The following is a 19,078-nucleotide window of genomic DNA, read 5'->3' as shown; positions in this document are numbered from 1 at the left end:
TCAGTAATGTTATTTACTTTTATAATGTAATTTTATTATTATTATACCTTCAGGGAGTTAGAAACTCATTGAGGAAGGTCACACATCGTGACACCCATAATATCTTCTCTTGTTAATTCATTCATGCTATCCGTACTCACCTCCAAAAGCAAGCCATTCAGTCATGTACAGCTTTATGAGAGAAAAATCTAGTTCTCATTCCCTTTGACTTCATTCATTCTCAACTTACATGGATGTCATCTCATCCTCTCCCTACCCTTCATAAAATGAAAAATTTTATCTGCTGGTATTGGTATCCTGTATGACTTTCAAAAGTTTGTGGGTCTCTGTTATATCACCCCTCTTTACCTTGTTTGCTAGTGTCTGCAGTTCACAAATTCTTAATCTGTCCTCATAATCTACATTTCACATTCTCGGTATCATCTTTAATATTCTCCTTTAAACTCTGCACTGTATCTGCTTCGCCTTGTATCATAAGACCTGATCTGCACACAGTTGACTATTTGAGTTTATATCAGTTTTTGGAATGAAGCAAAATGACTTTCTTTTCCATACATGTCAATGTGCTTCATTTCAGCATTGCAATTATCCTCTGAGTTGTATTTGTAGTTTTTTTGCTATATGGTCCTTGAACTTCAACTTCCTTTCTACTAAAACTAAGATCCCTAGCCTGATCAGTTTCTTCTACCATAATCCCACCAATGTCATTGGGTATCTCATTACACTATAGTACATAACTTTACATTTACTAACATTGATGTGACAGCCAAACACAATGATAAAATAAATAAATAAAAAAAGAAAATAAATTAAAAAGGACAGTCAATAAAAAATGAACAAACAAATGAACAAACCATACTTAAATTTTATAAATTAATGGGCACTCCTTCTCTATTATATGGTTCAGAAGTATTTTGTCTGTTAAAAGGTAAGATCAAAATAAATATAAAACACATGCAACAGAAATGAGATTTATAAGAATTAAAGATGAACAAAATTAGACCATATAAAAAACATGGATTTTAGAAGAGAGTTAGGTATTTTCAATTTAATGAAAAAATGAAGTATAGAGAGAAATGGAAAGATATCAGCTACACAAAAGAAGCAGATAAATATAGGATGAAGTGGAGGGAGGAAGACCAGCTGCAAGATGAAAAGTCCTTTAAAGCTGGAACAGGCAAGTGCCTAATCATTGAAAAGGAAGAACTGATACATTGTCATAAGCAATGCCAGCCTACTCAAAAAATGTTGCATGTGTTGCATGTTAGTCACATTTCTGATTATCCAGCATGTTGTTAAATCATTAGCAAATAACTGTATGTTTGCTGCCTTCTCAATGTCATTAATTTAAAGATTCAATATCAGTGGACCAAGGTCCCTGGGGGTATGCCATGGTCATCTTTTAACTGTCAGAGTCACTTTTTTTTTTTTTGATGTCATCATCCATCCTTTTATTCAAGCTAATAGTTTATTATCCAGTCTTACATTCTCTGACTTGTGTAACAACCTTCCATTCTGTATCCATTCCCTCTTGTCTTATCCAACCATAATATTATTATAAAATATGAGCAAGTTACACAAACATCACTTTCCTCATTCTGTTCATTGCAAAGTCATTACTCTCCAAACTTTTCCAACTTTTCCAAAATCTTCACCACCACTCTAGAAATGCTGATAGGTTGAAAGTTAGACCTGTCAGTCTTTGCATTACTATTGAGCAATGGGATTATCATTGCTCAACATACTTTTTACTCCTGTGGAATCTTTCCCATGCTGAGACTCAAGTTACACAACCAGGTCAAAGGTGCAGTCAATTCAGCTGAACACACTTTTAGCATTTGTGCTGATCCCATCAGTCCTTATTGCAAAATTTTTTTTCAGTTTATGAAGCAACTCTAGTACCTCCTCCTCATATACTTGAGCTCTTTGTTGCATACACCAGGCTGATCACTTTTAGAAAAATGAGCACTTATTAGTTGAAAAATCTCTATCTAGCACCCACAAACCAATATCATCCTCATTCAGCACTGTTATTCTTTCACATTCATTTTCTCTTTTACTTGCATTGCATTAGCAATATATCATATTAGCATTGTTTTGTGCACATGAATAAATGTAACAAGAAAGTTAGATGAATAATTTTTTCACTTGGTTTTCCTGATCTCATTATTAAGGAGGGGGGGGGGAACAAAATAGAGAAAAAACTAAAGAAAAAAATTGCATGTTGTAGCATCAGCACATTATAGTTATATTATTATTCACACAAATACTATAACATATTCATAATATTTTAAAAATATTGAAACTTTATGTAGCCATAATTTTATTTTTGGTTTAAAGAATCAGTTTGTCAACTAAATCTCAAATTGCCAGCCCATCCTTGTTCATTCAGTATCCAGGTAATTACCTACTAATGGGGTGTACCATGAGGTGAAAATTGGACATTAGGTCAGAAGTCCTGGTCAGTTGTCCTCATTCTGGAGATCATCTTGGAGGAGATCAAGATGATCTTGGATTGATACAATCAAAGGTGGCTTAGATAAGGTTTTACTATTGGAATTCTGATAGATACGAGGAGGAAAATTGTCAGGAAGTTACTAATGGTGCAAGCTTTTCATGTATCTTTACGTGATCATCCTGTCTCTTCCCCCCCTCCCCCCCCAAAGGTACAGGTATTTAATGATGCAGATGAACTTCATATAGCTCCAATTTGTTCTAGAAAATGTATGCATTAGCTGGAGCTTAGTGAAAATGGAGCTGCCTTGTATGACCAGCCAGGTATCTAAAAATTGTTAATTTACTGATTAAAATTTTATATTAGAAATAATACTGACAAAAAACATATCTAGAATTACTTGGATCCATAATTGCCATGTCTGCATGGTTAGCGTAGTGGCTATGTGCTTCACAACCATATGCCTGGGGAAGGAGTGTCCTAGGTTCAATTCCCGTCAACGATATAAGGAGCTTAAGGATCTTCCTCAGCCATAGCCAAGTTAGCCAGTCTTGAGCGTAGACAGCAGGGTTTTCCCCCCCAGTTTATCTGGGGTTTTTCATCCTGCAAGCAGGCAAACCTGTTCTGTGAACACACACATGGATACTGTCATGAATATCACCCTTAGGGGATCCAGTGGAGGAGTGGCAAACCGGCTGCATTAATATGCCAGTAATCCCCCATTAGGAGGGGACTCAACCTGTCCTAGACGGATGAGAAGGATAGGATAAGATAAATGCCATATTTATGAAAACTTTCAAATTAGTATTGAACTTAGTAATGTGCTGATAGTATGGAGACTGGAAATAATGAGCAAGATGAAGAACCAATAAATTCATCTACTCTATACATATAAAAAGATAAGCCGAAATTTAAAACTTTTTTATGTCACGTTTTTTGTCTTACTGGCTCACCAGCCTGGAACTTGGGGGGGATTGGGTGCCGTAAGAGCTGGGGGTGGGGGGGGAAGAGAGCAGAGCTCCCCTAGTATGAATATAAAATAGCAAGAATGAAACACACAATGAAATAAAACTATGGTTAAAAAACAAACAAAAAAAAATGACACGCCAGCAGTATGAGTGATGTGCTGCTAGTCATTTTGGTAAATTTCTCATCAGATTATGGAAGGTGAAGCCAGTATTCTGAGCTTGCTGCATGATTCACAAGATTGGATATTAAATGGAATTTAGGTGGTTTGAGATTAAGGGAGTAATTAATTTGATTTAATTGCAACATAGATGCGATTAGGTAGTCTTTGTATGTTATTGTATGTTGCTTGGATCTTAAAACCAGTGATTTTTGTACAACATGATCTACTCTCATTTTCTTGAAAATCTTGAAAAGTAATAGAGTGAAACAGCTAAGTTTTATAGAAATGGAGCTTCTCCCATTTACCAACTGGTTGGCTTAAGATTGATGGATTATTTATTAAATATTTTAAAATTATAATGAGTAACAAATCAGATATACCTGAATGTTAAAGTTACCAAGCTATTTTAAACCTAGTTTTACTCCATTTCCCAAGTAAGCAAACAGACAAACAAGTCAAATTTGCACCTGCAAGTGTTGCAAGTCTAGCTGATCCTACAGGTAGTGCAAGACCAAGGTAACTCATGGTAAAAGCAGTATAAGCTCTGATCACTAATCTTAATATTTATCCTTAATGCAAAGCACATCTCCTAGAGGAGCTGTATGATGTTTTGTATTAAAGGAAGACTTGTCCAAAATTTCTACTGATTACTATCGTACACTTATGGAAAGTATGCTCCGTAGAATTGCTGCAGTCATCGCAGTGAAATGAGATCCTACATTTTGTTAATGTAGGCACCATGGCTATTTTTCTTCACACTATGGTGTCCATTGACTTCTTTCTAAGTGGTGTATATCAAGATTCAAAGTTTTTTTGTTTTTTTTTTCAAACTGCTATTCTAGTTACCTTTGTAACACAACAAACTTTCTAACATCTTTATGAAAGACTACTGCTAATGAAACTTTCTTCTGACTTGTTATAAAATTTCTTTCATGTCTCTCTTCTCTCTCTCTCTCTCTCTCTCTCTCTCTCTCTCTCTCTCTCTCTCTCTCTCTCTATATATATATATATATATATATATATATATAGAAAGTTGTTTACTTGGTATCTTGAATATATATATATATAGAGAGAGAGAGAGAGAGCTGTGCTTTTTTAAAATATCTCTCAGCTGAGTAAATCCATCATCAAATTCCTGCCATGTATACAGGATATGATAGTACTACATAAAAAATTTACATCATTACTAACTTCCTATCTACAGTTTTCCTCCAAATCAGTCTGTTACTTGTCACGACTCCAACATTATGAGATCTTATATTTCTATTGTCTAAGGCACTTTGAACCATATCAATCCACCTATATCTTGGTCTTCCTCTGGGTCGTTTTCCTACCAACTTGGCAGAGAACACTTGTTTTGCTAATCTTTCCTTGCCCATTCTTTTTAAGTGACCATACCACCTGAGATTACCTTTGCTAATGCATTCCTAGATGCTGACAATGTCAAGCTCTTTCCTAATATCCTCGTTTTTAATATGATATTGCCCTTGATGCTATCTGTTCATGCTTCTAATCTTTCTCAGGACTCTCATATCTGCGGTCATTAGTCTCTGGTCAAGTGTTTTACTTCTGACCCAGCTCTCAGATCCATAATTTAAAACTGGTTTGAACACTGTCTTCTTTGCAGCTAATTTAGTGCTCCGACTAATTTCTCTCTTATTCTATATGAATTTATTCAGTTGACTTCCTACCATACCAGCTTTGTAGTTTCTGTTATCTATGTCCATATTTAAATTACCATCTTCACTAAAAATCGTGCCTAAGTAGCTGAAATGTTTTACTTGTTCCACAGGTTCTCCTTTCACAATGCAGTTGACATTTTCAACGATTCTGCCTATTTTCATTGTCTTTGTCTTTTTATTGCTAACCTTCATACCATATCTATTACATTAGTTATTCAGTTTAGTCAGGAAAATCTTGCAGACTTGTAGTGGATTTATTTAGCAGTATAATATCGTCTGCATAAAGCAAAGAGCTGACATTAACATCTCCAAGTTTGATATCATGTTTAATACCACTTTCTTTCGTAATGTGATCCATGTAGATAATGAATAACAGAGGGGATAATGTACATCCTTGTCTCACACCAGATTTAACATTAAACGATCTTCCTGTACTTCTTTCAATTCTAACTGCTGACTTACAACTAAAATAAAGACTAAATATTGCTTGATGAAATGCCACATTGACACCATATAACTGTATCGTATTGAATAGCTTCTCTCTTGGCACCTTGTCACATGCCTTTTCCAGATTGACAAAACTTAAATACAGATCTTTGTTATATTCCCATGATTTCTCAACTATTTGTCGTAAAGTGAAGATCTGATCCTGACAGCCTCTATTTGGTGAATCCAGCTTGTTCTTTGCCAAGCTTTTCTTCCACAATTCTTCTCAACCGTTTCTCAAGTATACTTGCATAAAGCTTACCAGGAACACTCACTAGGGAAATACCTCTTTAATTCTCACATTCAGTTTTATTTCCCTTTTTATATGTGGGTACTATGAGAACTCTACTCCCATCATCGGGAATTCATCCCTCTGTCCAGTCTTTCTGAACTGTGCAGTGCAGCACTGTAAGGCTTTTATACCACCATACTTCAGCATTTCTGGTTGAATATCATCTACTCCTGCTGCCTGTCCACATTTCAAGCCTTTGGTGGCTTTTTCTACTTCAAGTATGGATATGTATTCCTGACTGTATACCTGTTGAGTGTTTTCTACCACTCTTTGTTTCATTTAGCAATTTTTCGAAGTAATTACTCCATACTTCAAGAATATCTTTTTCTCTCATTTTCATTCACCTTTATCATCTCTAACTCCTTTTACAGCACTCTTTCCCCCATTTCTAAGTTTCTTCAACAACCTCCAGAATATTTTGCCACCTTCTTGATATTTATTTTCTATACCTTTCTGAAATCATTTTTATCTTGCTCCTAGAGGGCATATTAATAGAATGTTACTTCCTTTTCTGTTACAATTTAATTTGTTTCTGCAGCAATCTAATTCAGTGTTGTTTGTCTTAATTGTCCATCAAAATATTAGAGGAACTCAATAAGTTATTTATTTTTTACTTCTACTGGTGTTTATGCTCTATGCATATATTGTCATGAACAGAGGGGACAGTGGTGAACCTATTACAAATGGCAGGAATAACCATAAGATGCCGGCTTGATAGAAGATTTCTATGCCAGACTTGGTCTTATGTCTTGGAAACATCTAGGTCATCTTTGTGTTTTTTCACACTTTTCCATAGCTTATCTGCAGTGGTGAAGAAGGTTGGTAGGTGATCACACGTTAATTGGTGAGCCTCTCGGTAGTTTAAGATGTTGGCTGTTAATGATCTTCTCCATTATTATCAAGAGTATCGAGGTGAAAACAAGGGAGGGGGGGAACAGTACTTCGATGGCTGTCCCCTCTCTCTTTTTAAGGAATGATTGGATAAAGTCTTTCTTCAGTGCTGTTTGGGCAGATATTAGATGAGTATGGCGGCTTGTTGAGGGTGATACAGGATATATGTATTAATTCTGGAGCCCAAGTTTTTAGCACATTTGGAAGAGTACCTTGATTTGTTAATATCTAGGTTCTTAAGGATTTTTCTAATGGAATGCAGTGAGTCATTCAAAATGATAGGTACTTTTCTTTTGTCATTTCCATGTCAAGTCAACTATTCTTCACATTGCTGTGGCCTGCTTCCACAAAAGGGTGTATCCAGCATGCATTCCTGCAAAAGGATGTCTTCTTAGTTGGAGGAAATGCAAACCAGACCCACTAGATGGTAGGTGACTTTCATCACTTGGTGAAACACCACAACCTACTTATGGATGTCCAAAGTGTCAAATACCATGTTTACCCTCCACAGCAGGGGATCAGTGTCTTACCTTGTCCCATTTTTTCCATGCAGTGTGAGTGATACCTTTCAAGGGCTTGCTAAACATGCAAGACCCAAATCATCCTCCATTTTGAGGGTATGTTAGTAAAAATGGTGGCTGCAGACTCATTACCTAGTTTATAGGCTTGAACTTGGGCAGCATTGAGTCAGGAGGCTTTCTGGTCATCTTCTCACATAATCCTACTGCTATATACTATGCTGAAACATGTATGAAGGGAGGAGGTCCAAGTGGTGGTATGTGGAAGTCACCGTTGAGGCCACTTTTGCCAAGGAAACTGGCCAATCTCTGTATGGGTATGATACCCTTTCCCCAAACTAATAATAAGTGAAACATAAAAGAAATAATGACGTTATCACTGTGACTGATATAAACCTTCCTTGAAACCTATCTCATCAAAATTGACCTTATATGTAAATCGGTATACAATGATTTTTAAAGACGTACTGTAAGTAAAACATACTCTTCAGAATGGAATGGTCATAGGCTGCCATGTAGTCACTATGTGATACTCTGAGCAGATCACAGAACTTATATATCAGTTCCACATAGTAAAGGGTTTAAGATGTATATTCCTGAAAGGTTGAGAATAAAAAAGAAAAATAGTAACGTTAGTATTGTTAGAGGGTGCTATAAACTAATCCCAGTAACACTCGGTTTGCAATGATTCATAAAAACAATGGTTTTGAAACCAGATGGCCAAAAATATCAAAAAACTTTAAAAAATTTCAAAGATGCACAACTGTAAACAACAAACTATTGTAAGCCTGAATATCGAACCATCTTCATACTGGTTTGAAATCCAGTGAAATATTAGTGACTTAATAAATTGTTTGGTTCTTCTTTTGGTGGTGTTTATACCATAAAACAGTATGCTTTGGTTATTCACTAAGATTCATTAGTGAATAACTACCAACACCTAAAACTATTATTGCATTAATAAATTCTGAATGAACAGAGAAGTTATGAGATATAACACGCATCAATCACATAAGTGGAAACAAATTGTCACTGGAGGTTCATTAGACTTGCCTTTCTTACACATTACTATGATGCAAATATCATTCTCAGCTGTTTGAAATTTAAATAAAAGTTTTATTTGGATAAAGCTAAACATGTCTGTTCATGTATTTATATCTGAGTAATATGGGGACAAATTGGTGTCACTTGCATAGTTTTCCAAAATCAATGTGATTGTCACCAGAAGCAATTTGGAACACTAAACTACAAGTGTAACCAATCCTCTACAACATCTCAGATACTGCAATAACAAAAAAAATTTAAAGAAAGTCGGAAACCAATGCATTAAAAAATTTGAAGTCTCCACAGCAAAGAAACATCCTAGCCGCTTATGGAAAATGCACTCGGTGTTCTAATTTGAGGTCATAATTCTAGACAAGTACTATCTGTTATGGAAACCATGACTGTCATTAAATGTGAGATCTGTGATTTTTTGCCTAGAGTGACTAAAATATTCATTGGATGTGGCCAAAATCCAAATTTTGGCCCTTCTCAAAGGGCACCTTCATAGTTTTTTTTTTATTTAAAATTTGAATTTTTTTCTACCACAACATAATCAAGTGATACTTGTCTTACCGCAGTTGTAATTTGTGCTTTGAAGGTGCTGGATTTAAATTCAGCAAAATATTAACTCAGTTTTTATTTTTTCTTCTGGTGTTTACTACATCATCATCATCAAATTCCTGCCATATACCCTCAAGGGGTGTACAGGATATGATAGTACTACATGAAAAAAATTATATCATTACTAACGTCCTATCTACAATTTTCCTCCAAATCAGTCTGTTACTTGTCAAGACTCCAACATTATCAGATCTTATATTTCTATCGTCTAAGGCACTTTGTACCATATCAATCCACCTATATCTTGGTCTTCCTCTGGGTCATTTTGCTGCCAACCTGGCAGAGAACACTTGTTGCTAATCTTTCTTCTCCCATTCTGTTTAAGTGACCATACCACCTGAGATTAGCTCTGCTAACACATTCCTGGATGTTGACAGTGTCAAGTTCTTTCCTAATATCCTCATTTTTAATATGATATTGCCATTGATGCCATCTGTTCACGCCTATAATCTTTCTCAGGACTCTCATATTTGCGGTCTCTCGTCTTTGGTCAAGTGTTTTTACTTCTGACCCAGCTCTCAGATCCATAAGTTAAAACTGGTTTGAACACTGTCTTGTATACAGCTAATTTAGTGTTCCGACTAATGTCTCTCTTATTCCATATGAATTTATTCAATTGACTTTCTACCATACCAGCTTTGTTGTTTCTGTTGTCTATTTCCATATTTAATTTACTATCTTCACTAAAAATCATGCCTAAGTAGCTGAAATGTTTTACTTGTTCCACAGGTTCCCCGTTCACAACACAGTTGACATTTTCAATGATTCTGCCTATTTTCATTGTCTTTGTCTTTTTATTGCTGACCTTCATACCATATCTATTACAACAGCTATTCAATTTAGTCAGAGAATCTTGCAGACTTGTAGCGGATTTATTTAGAAGTATAACATCATCCACATAAAGCAGAGAGCTGACATTAACATCTCCAATTTTGATATCAAGTTTAATACCACTTTCCTTCATAATGTGATCCATATAGATAATGAATAACAGAGGGGATAATGTACATCCTTGTCTCATACCAGATTTAACATTAAACCATTCTTCCTGTACTTCCTTCCGTTCTAACTGCTGATTTACAAATAAAGACTAAGTATTGCTTGATATAATGCCCCATTGGCACCATATAACTGTAGTGTATTGAATAGCTTCTCTCTTTGCACCTTGTGATATGCCTTTTCCAAATCGACAAAACTTAAATACAGATCTTTGTTATATTCCCATGCTTTCTTGACTATTTGTTGTAAAGTGAAGATCTGATCCTGACAGCCTCTATTTGGCCTGAATCCAGCTTGTTCTTCACCAAGCTTTTCTTCCACAATTCTTCTCAATCGTTTCTCAAGTATACTTGCATAGATCTTGCCAGGAATACTCAGTAGGGAAATACCTCTGCAATTCTCACATTCAGTTTTTATTTCCCTTTTTATATATGGGTATTATGAGAGCTCTACTCCAATCATCGGGAATTCGTCCCTCTGTCCAGGCTTTCTGAACTATGCAGTGCAGCCACTGTAAGACTCTTATACCACCATACTTCAGCATTTCTGGAATATCATGTACTCCTGCTGCCTTTCCACATTTCAAACCTTTGATGGCTTCAAGTATGGATATGTATTCCTGACCCCATGCCTAATCAGTGTTTTTTACCACTGTGCTGTAATCACTGCTTGTTTCATTTAGCAGTTTTTCAAAGTAATTACTCCATCAAGGATATCTTTTTCTCCCGTTTTCATGTCACCTTTATCATCTCTAACTCCTTTTACAGCACTCTTTCCTCCATTCCTAAGCTTCTTCAACAACCTCCAGAATATTTCGCCACCTTCTTGATATTTATTTTCTATATTCTTGCCAAAGTCCTTCCACGACTTTTGTTTAGCTAGTTTTACATGGTGTTTAGCATTCTTGCATTTGCCTCTGTATTCTCTAAGAGCACAAGCTGACTTATTTGCCAGGAACTTTTGATATGCTTTCTTCTTTTCCTTCACTGCCTCTTTAACTTCCTGTGTCCACCGGGGAGTCCTGATTTTTTTATCCTTGCATACAACCTCACCACATGCTTCTGGCAGAATCAATTAATGTTTTCTTCAGAGTTTGCCACTGAATCTGCAAGGTTTGATTCCTGTTCTCAAACTCTTTCATTTTTTCTTCAATAATCTTTGTGTATTTTAATCTACAGTTCACATCTGAGAGCTGCTCAACTTTTATTCGCTTTAAAACTTTCTTACATCTTATTCTTTTCAATATGAAATTCAGTTTTATCCTGCCCAAGACTAAATAGTGATCATTTCCAATTTCAAATCCTCTGTACACTCTGGTGTCCTGCACCAGGGAGAAAACATCACTATCAACAATAACATAGTCAATGAGACTTTTCTTATTCCTTGCCTCTTCTCTCCATGTGAATTTGTGCACATTTTTTTGTTGGAACATGGTGCTAGTAATAACCAGTCCATGTCCTGAGCAGAAATCCAACAGATATTTGCCATTATTATTAGTTTTGCACTTTTCTACAAATTTTTTGGTTGTCTCACAATCATTTCCTACTCTGCTATTTAGATCCCCAACAAGGACCAACTTTTCCTTTTTCATTGTGTCATTTGCTTTTTCTAAAGCCTCAAAAAATTCCTCCACTTCTACCTTAGTTGAACCTTCTGTGGGACCACAGGCACAAATAAGTCTCATTGTCCAGTTCCACATTCTGATATTTGCCCAAATCACTCTACTTGACACTGCCTTCCATTCGAGAAGATGAGCCTCGGATTTTGTGTTGAATACTATTGCTACTCCTTCTTTTCCTTGATTGTCATTGCCTGAATATAACATTTTGTATTTATTGTTCAGAATGATCTCACCAGTTTTTGTCTTTTTTTTGTTTCAGTCACCCCTATTATGTCAAATCACTCTACTTGACACTGCCTTCCATTCGAGAAGATGAGCCTCGGATTTTGTGTTGAATACTATTGCTACTCCTTCTTTTCCTTGATTGTCATTGCCTGAATATAACATTTTGTATTTATTGTTCAGAATGATCTCACCAGTCTTTGTCTTTTTTTTGTTTCAGTCACCCTTATTATGTCATGGTACTTATCTAATTCCTCAGCTAGCCCCATTTCTTTGCCATTCAGGCTTCTTGTGTTGATAGCATCGATCTTTGGTGATGTTGAGTTGGGGTTTGTTTTCAGATTTGTTCCAGTAGCTGACTTTTCGCTGTTAGCCCTGGTTCCCTGGCGAAAATAACAGGGGCCTGGTGTAACCGGTGACGCCCCAGCTGGCATGAAATTTTGTCATGTCGTACCATCATTTTTTATTTTATTCATTGGATGTGGCCAAAATCCAAATTTTGGCTCTTCTCTGAGGCCACCTTCATAGCTTTTTTTTTTATTTAAAATTTGAATTTTTTTCTACCACAACATAATCAAGTGATACTCGTCGTACTACAGTTGTAATTTGTGCTTTGAAGGTGCTGGTTTTAAATTCAGCAAAATATTAACTCAGTTTCTATTTTTTCTTCTGGTGTTTACTACATCAATTTACTATAAAGTAACAAGTGTTTACTATAAAGCACTAATGTGTTGCTTTGAAACATGGATTTTCATCTTATTAGTGATAAGATTTAATGGTTATTATGCCTTGATTGTACTTTTGATTACACCCAACACATTTGGTAGTATACAGTGTATGTGTTTCGTGTTTGCATCAACTGTGTTTATATCAAACAGGTTCCACTTTAAATGTTCAGTAGCAATATGTACTGAACAGAAATGTTTGCAGAAAAAATTACTTCCAATTTGAGATTTGATCAATGGACAAATAATTAGCTTAAGAAAATCCATCTTTCAAGCAGCATAGATAAGAAAAACAGTGCATGCACAAATACTCTATTAAAGTAAGGAATGTTTCTGTATTTAAATCATTTTAAATTTAAGTGGATTTCTCTTATATAGGAAGTCAAACTTCAAAGTCAGTCTTTATCCTCACTTATAGTAATAACAGTGTGTTTTAATCTTTATACAGAGATTTAAAATAAAAAACTTCATTGTTATAATCATACTTTTTATATATACAGTTGGGTCTCTTTTTATGCGGTAGATACGTTCCACAGAAAACCGCATATAAAAAATCGTACAAAAAAGACCAAACTTATGCTTAAAAATTAGGGATGTGTTCCATAATTTTCTAAAATTGCATAAAACCGAAGGAATGAATTAAAATAAACCTAAAATTGCATTAAAAAGTTTATAAAAATTCAGGAAAATAAGAATGCCTAAATTTGTTTTAACGTTTTATTCATTTAATTTTATTGAAAAGTAACAATTTTTTTTTTACATTTTTTCATCAGAATTATCATCGCAATTAGCCAATATTTGGCAACATTTGCGAAATGGTGCAAAACGACTTTCATCACCAGAAGTGATAGTCAGCGCATCAGATCTGTATGGTAAAGGCAGTGGTTCTTCACAAACAGAATTAACTTCACTCTCATTCTGTGCTGATTTTTTTTCTTGTGACAATTTAATCAGTGATTAAACTTTGTGATGATGATTTTGATAATTTTTTATACAGTTTGCTATATCCAGACACACAGTTCTTCAGCTCACGTTGGAATTTAAAGGCTCGTTCAGAATTTGTCATTAACAAGAAAATGATTTCCCAATTTATTGCACTGTTCAAGACCTTCTCGAATTATATTTGCTGTGAGGTGGGGGGGCAGGTTTTTCTTCCTCTTCACTATCGTTTTCTGGATCTTCGACAATATCTAAAGTTAATCCATATCCAATAATGTCATCATCATTTAAAGCATTATCCACAAGCAATTTGTCTACATCATTCTGGCTAAATGCATACCTTCTCCACCAATTTCATGCGCCAAAGTAATGATTTCAGCTGATAATGTAGATGTTTGAATGGTTGCACTGTTTGCAACACATCCAGGCCAAGCAGCAGGCATTTAAAGTTTGTGGTCTTATTTCAACGATAGCAGATGCAACATGATTTAAACAGTCCAAAATGGAAAATTTTTTCCATACTTCAGTTACGATTCTGTTAATGATTCATTTTCTATCTAGTTTATCCAATATAATTTGAAAAGTGTGCTTAACGTAATATTTTTTAAAAGTAGCAATGTTGTTAATTTTTTAGCTCCTCCTCATCTGACAATACAGACCTCGCACGATGTGCTGGGGTGGAGATGATACCCAACTTCTGTGCTGAATAGTGGTGTGAGGATGCATGCAGGTATCTATCCGTGTGTGTTGATTTTCTGAAAATCGAGATTTTTATGGAGTCAGACATCTTAGTAAGTTTGACATCTAAAAAAAGGCAGCGATCCATTTTCTTCAATTTCTATGGTCAATTTGATGAAAGTTATTTAAGTGATTTAAAAAAATGTGAAAATTATCTATACTGTATTCCCAAATAAGGAATATGTCGTCAATGTATCAGAGCCATATTTTAGGTTTAAGTATAGCAGAGGAGATTGCCTTTTCTTCGAAATCCTCGAAAAAAAAATGCGTCCTCACACCACTGTCCAGCACAGAAGTTGGGTATCATCTCTGCCCTAGCGCATTGTGCCAGGTCTGTATTGTCAGATGAGGAGGAGCTAAAAAATGAACTACAACATCTAAAAAGAACTTTTGCAAATAATGGCTACTCTTCAAAAACTATTAATAAACAACTATACCGCCATCCTCAAAACAACATAGAAACACAGGACAATCCCAAAAGTTATATCTCTTTACCATACATCAGCTCACTCTCCCAGAAACTAAGAAGAATTTTGAAAAAATTTAACATAAAAACGTGCTTTTCCACTCTTCCTAAACTCAGATCAATTCTAAGCAAACCAAAACAGGCTCAAAACCATCTTCAGTTTCCAGGGGTGTATAAAATCACTTGTGACTGTGGGAAGCCATATTATGGCCAAACTGAGGAGTCCATCTTCCTACGTCTTGAGGAACATCAAAGGGACATTGCTTACAACAGAACCAGAGCAGGGGCCCTCTCAAACCATGTCCTATTCTTAGCGAACACAAATAGTGAAGGCTGCCAACATGAGATAAACTGGACCACGACATCAAACCTTCATATATGCCACTACGAGGTAGAATGCTGCATAGTCGAGTCTAAAGAAATTGTCTTGGACTCCTGTAACATAAACAGTAACGTTAGCTATAATTTACCAGACTCATTTAGCTCTGCTATCAGATACTGCTGCCTTCGTGAAGTCGCACACTCGCAGATGCCTAACAATAGAACTTTAGCCTGGACTGTAGCTTCAGTTCAATCTTAACTGTAGTTTATAGTCAGTTTTGTAGTGGTACAATGTTTCTTTGTGGTGTTTTTTATGTTTGCTTTTAATGTTCTCACCCCCAAAGAAGTCGGCTTTATGACAAAACATGTTGTGTGTTAAATAAAATTAATTGTTTGTCTAATTCTCGGAATTCAATCGAAAAATATGAATATATCTTCATACTGAGTAAATACAATGGATAATCATATATATATATATATATATATATATATATATATATATATATATATATATATATATATATATCTTGTCACTGCACTTGAATGTGCTAGAAATACATTCTGACTTCAAAGTACACCACTGATATTCAGATATTACAGCTGAAACAAATACTTCCTCGTTCTTCAATTTTGTTTTTCGTGTTTGAATAGTGTGCAATAATGTACACAGATTTTTGCTGATTGTAAATGGTAACCTAGTATTCTCATTTGGTGGCATGCTGTTCTCTTTAGTAATTGTTTTTGCACATCATTTAATTTGTACTTCCTGGTAAAGAATACCAAACATTCTTACTTGGTCTGTACATGAAAGCTTATGTTATTAAATAGGTTTCTGTGCAATCAGTATACTGGAGTAGAATTTCTGTTTCCTGAATTGTAATCATTCATTAAGCTTGATTCCAGCAGCTGAGACTTGTTTAACTCTGCATTGCCAAATTAGGCTCTTAGATTAGAATCACACTGATTATTTTCATGCCATGATGAGCACCAGCATGATGATAAATTGTTAGAAACTATTTATTTCAACAATTGCAACATTTGCTAACACTGCATGCATAACTTGGGAAGGGGAGATGTACTTTAGTAACCTACCAATAACAAACATATTACACTAGTTGTCTATTATGTGTTTCATCTTTTAAAATTACTCTTGTTTAGTATACTACCAAGCCAGTGGATGATAGAATAAATTTTAATATCAAAATAAAGGGAAAAAACTTTCATTTGATTTTATGGTTTTGAAAGTAGCATATTTTTAGATGTCAGCCAAGGAAAATGAAGTTTTTACATTCTTGGTTGTCTTCTTTTGGTTAAATCTAAGTGTACTAACATAATGACTGAGAAATTATAAGTAGGTAAATAATGTTATTTTCTTGGAATTCTTGGATTTTTTTGCAACAATACTTGCAACAATAAAATATGGCATTTTTTTTTGTGTTATATTATGTGTTATAATCATTGTTCATTAAGGAGTTGTTACATATCAAGAAATTTGCATTTAATTAGGATTAAAATATTTAATCATAGTGAATTTTATCCATGAATGTTGAGTTAATAATAAAAAAAAAAGCTGTAAATGTTAAGTATTAAGTGTAGTATGAAGCATGCATCAGTAGGAATGTTCTTAGAAAAACTGCATAATTTTGTAAGTGGAGGTCCCATTAACATTCACCTTCTTTGCATTTATATTAATTATTCATGACTTTACTTCTTTTATCATTTTAACGAACATTGGAATTTGAGCATTTTTATGTTTTGGAGCAATGTTATAATCCAATTTCAGAGAAGAAATGTTTTTTTGCAGTTTTCAGAAAAGATGTTTTTGCGGATTGCTTTGGTAAGCTATGATACACTGGTTTCCATAAATTAAGGAACAAAAAGAAATTGCAATAACTTGGAAGAGGGGCATCACATAAAAAGTGATGCTGTGTCTGGGTATCATATACAAATATGATATTTTTTGAGTGGTTTTCTATTTTGATGTCTGGAGTGAGAACAAGACAGTTTTTGATAGCAAAATTCATGTATATGGCTGCAAGGTATCATTTAATCAATGAATTCAGGTGATTCAGATATTCTAGCCATCATAAGGCTAGAAGCTGGCCAAAGTCAGGTGGAGTTAGCCAGATGGTTGCATGTGAGTTCTGTGGTTCACAGACTGTGAAACTAATTCCAACAGTCATAAACAATATCCTGGAGCTACAGTGAAGGAAGGCCATGGGCTAAAACCACAGTAAGTGACTAATATCTCTGATTGTCTGCTTGCTGAAAAGGAGTGCTACCCCAAATCAGTTATGATTTGTGTTGGCGACAGATATGAGGGTAGTCTGAAAAGTCCTCGACCATAGATGGCAACACTATCAGCAACATTTTTTATTTTCTAAGTTGGTACATCTGTCATAACCATCCATGTGAAATTGCAAGTCATTCCATCAAGTAGTTTGTTTTATACAGCTGTCTGAAGTATCCCTTGAAATGGATAAAATTCAGTATCATGCAGTTAAAAAATTCATTGTAAAAGAAGGTTTAATGCCAAAAGAAGTTCATAAAAGTGAACTTCGAATGAGGTGCGAAGGTTTCGGTGGCATCTCATTGGGTGGATGCACCGACCTATATGTGTTTCCTAGTGAAACAGTCAGTATTGCAACTTATATAGATGAAGTCGCACCCTTATGTTCATCCTTATGCAGATACCATAGGGGAGACATTTATCCTACAAGACAATAATGCTTATCCTCAGAAAGTGAACTATTATCAGCATTGTCAAGACGTGACCATCATATGTGTGGATTGGACAGCCAGATCTTCTGACCTTAATCATATTGAGCATATCATATCTAGGATGCTTGAAGTAAACATGTTGTCCCCCCCCCCCCCCCATTTGATGAACTCGGATGGAGTGCTTCCAAGTACTGGTTGTTATTGCTAACTGAGCTCCTTGACACCATTATAAATAGTATGAGACAGCATTGTGAGTACTGTATCATTGTTAGAGGGTGACCACATTCTTTATTGAGGTACTTTGACAACCTCATTTTGACCTCTCATGTTCGACCATTGTCTTTATGTATCCATTTGTTACTGAATTAAACTGTTTATTTACAGTCTTTGTGGGTGTTTCTTTCACATCTCTTGATTCTGCTTTTCACCGAATTGTATAACAAATCATACTCGTTTTCACTGAATTCCATAAAATTTCATAATACTGATGGTATGATGATCATGATGGTGTTGAGGGTGACAGATGCAGAAGAGGTTCAACTAATGAGTGCCCATTTTGCTAAAAGCTATCAACCTGGTGTATGCAACATTGAGTTCACTGCTACCTCTTCAATGAATGAAGTAACTCAGGTGTATGAAGAGGAGATATTAGAGCTGTTGTACAAACTGAATAACAATTCAGTGCCTAAAGAGGGTTCAACGGAACTGCCTATTTCTTTAATCAGACTATATAATTTAAGTTTCAGAACAGGGAAGATTCCACAGGAATGGAAAGAATGTATGATAATCCCATTGCATAAATTGGAGAATATGAGTTTGGATTATAAAATATTAGCATGGATAAGAGGATGGCTGACTGACAGATATCAAAAAGTGGTATATGGGGGGGGGGGATGTGAGTCTGCAAGATTTAAGGTAACAAGTGGTGTACCACAAGGACCAGTCCTTGGTCCACCGTTATTCAATCTGTACATTAATGATTTGACAGGTGACATACAGCTATTTACTGATGATGCAAAGATAGGTAGGGTAATCAGGAGTGCTGCTGATATGCAGTACTTGCAGAATGATTTGAATAGGACTGGAATTGTGGGCATGGGAAAATGGATGTCAGTAAATGCAAAGTCATGCACTTGATATCCAACAGATATCCAATCATTATATTGGAGGGATTATGCTAGAAAAAACTGAAGAGGCTAGGGATCTTG

The 19,078-nt window shown here is 35.3% G+C and overlaps 1 protein-coding gene across 2 annotated transcripts in view; it reads left to right on the top strand.

The window, feature by feature from the left end:
- Positions 1-19,078, top strand: part of Sara (Smad anchor for receptor activation) — a 418,622-nt gene that overhangs the window by 163,777 nt on the left and 235,767 nt on the right. The window lies entirely within an intron of this gene.

Source organism: Typopeltis vanoorti, chromosome 20, assembly GCF_054136105.1.
Source record: "Typopeltis vanoorti isolate ZY-2024b chromosome 20, IOZ_Tvanoo_1.0, whole genome shotgun sequence".
NCBI lineage: Eukaryota > Metazoa > Arthropoda > Arachnida > Uropygi > Thelyphonidae > Typopeltis > Typopeltis vanoorti.
The sequence above is the reverse complement of the archived record's forward strand: the minus strand, read 5'-3'. Positions and strand labels throughout refer to the sequence as shown.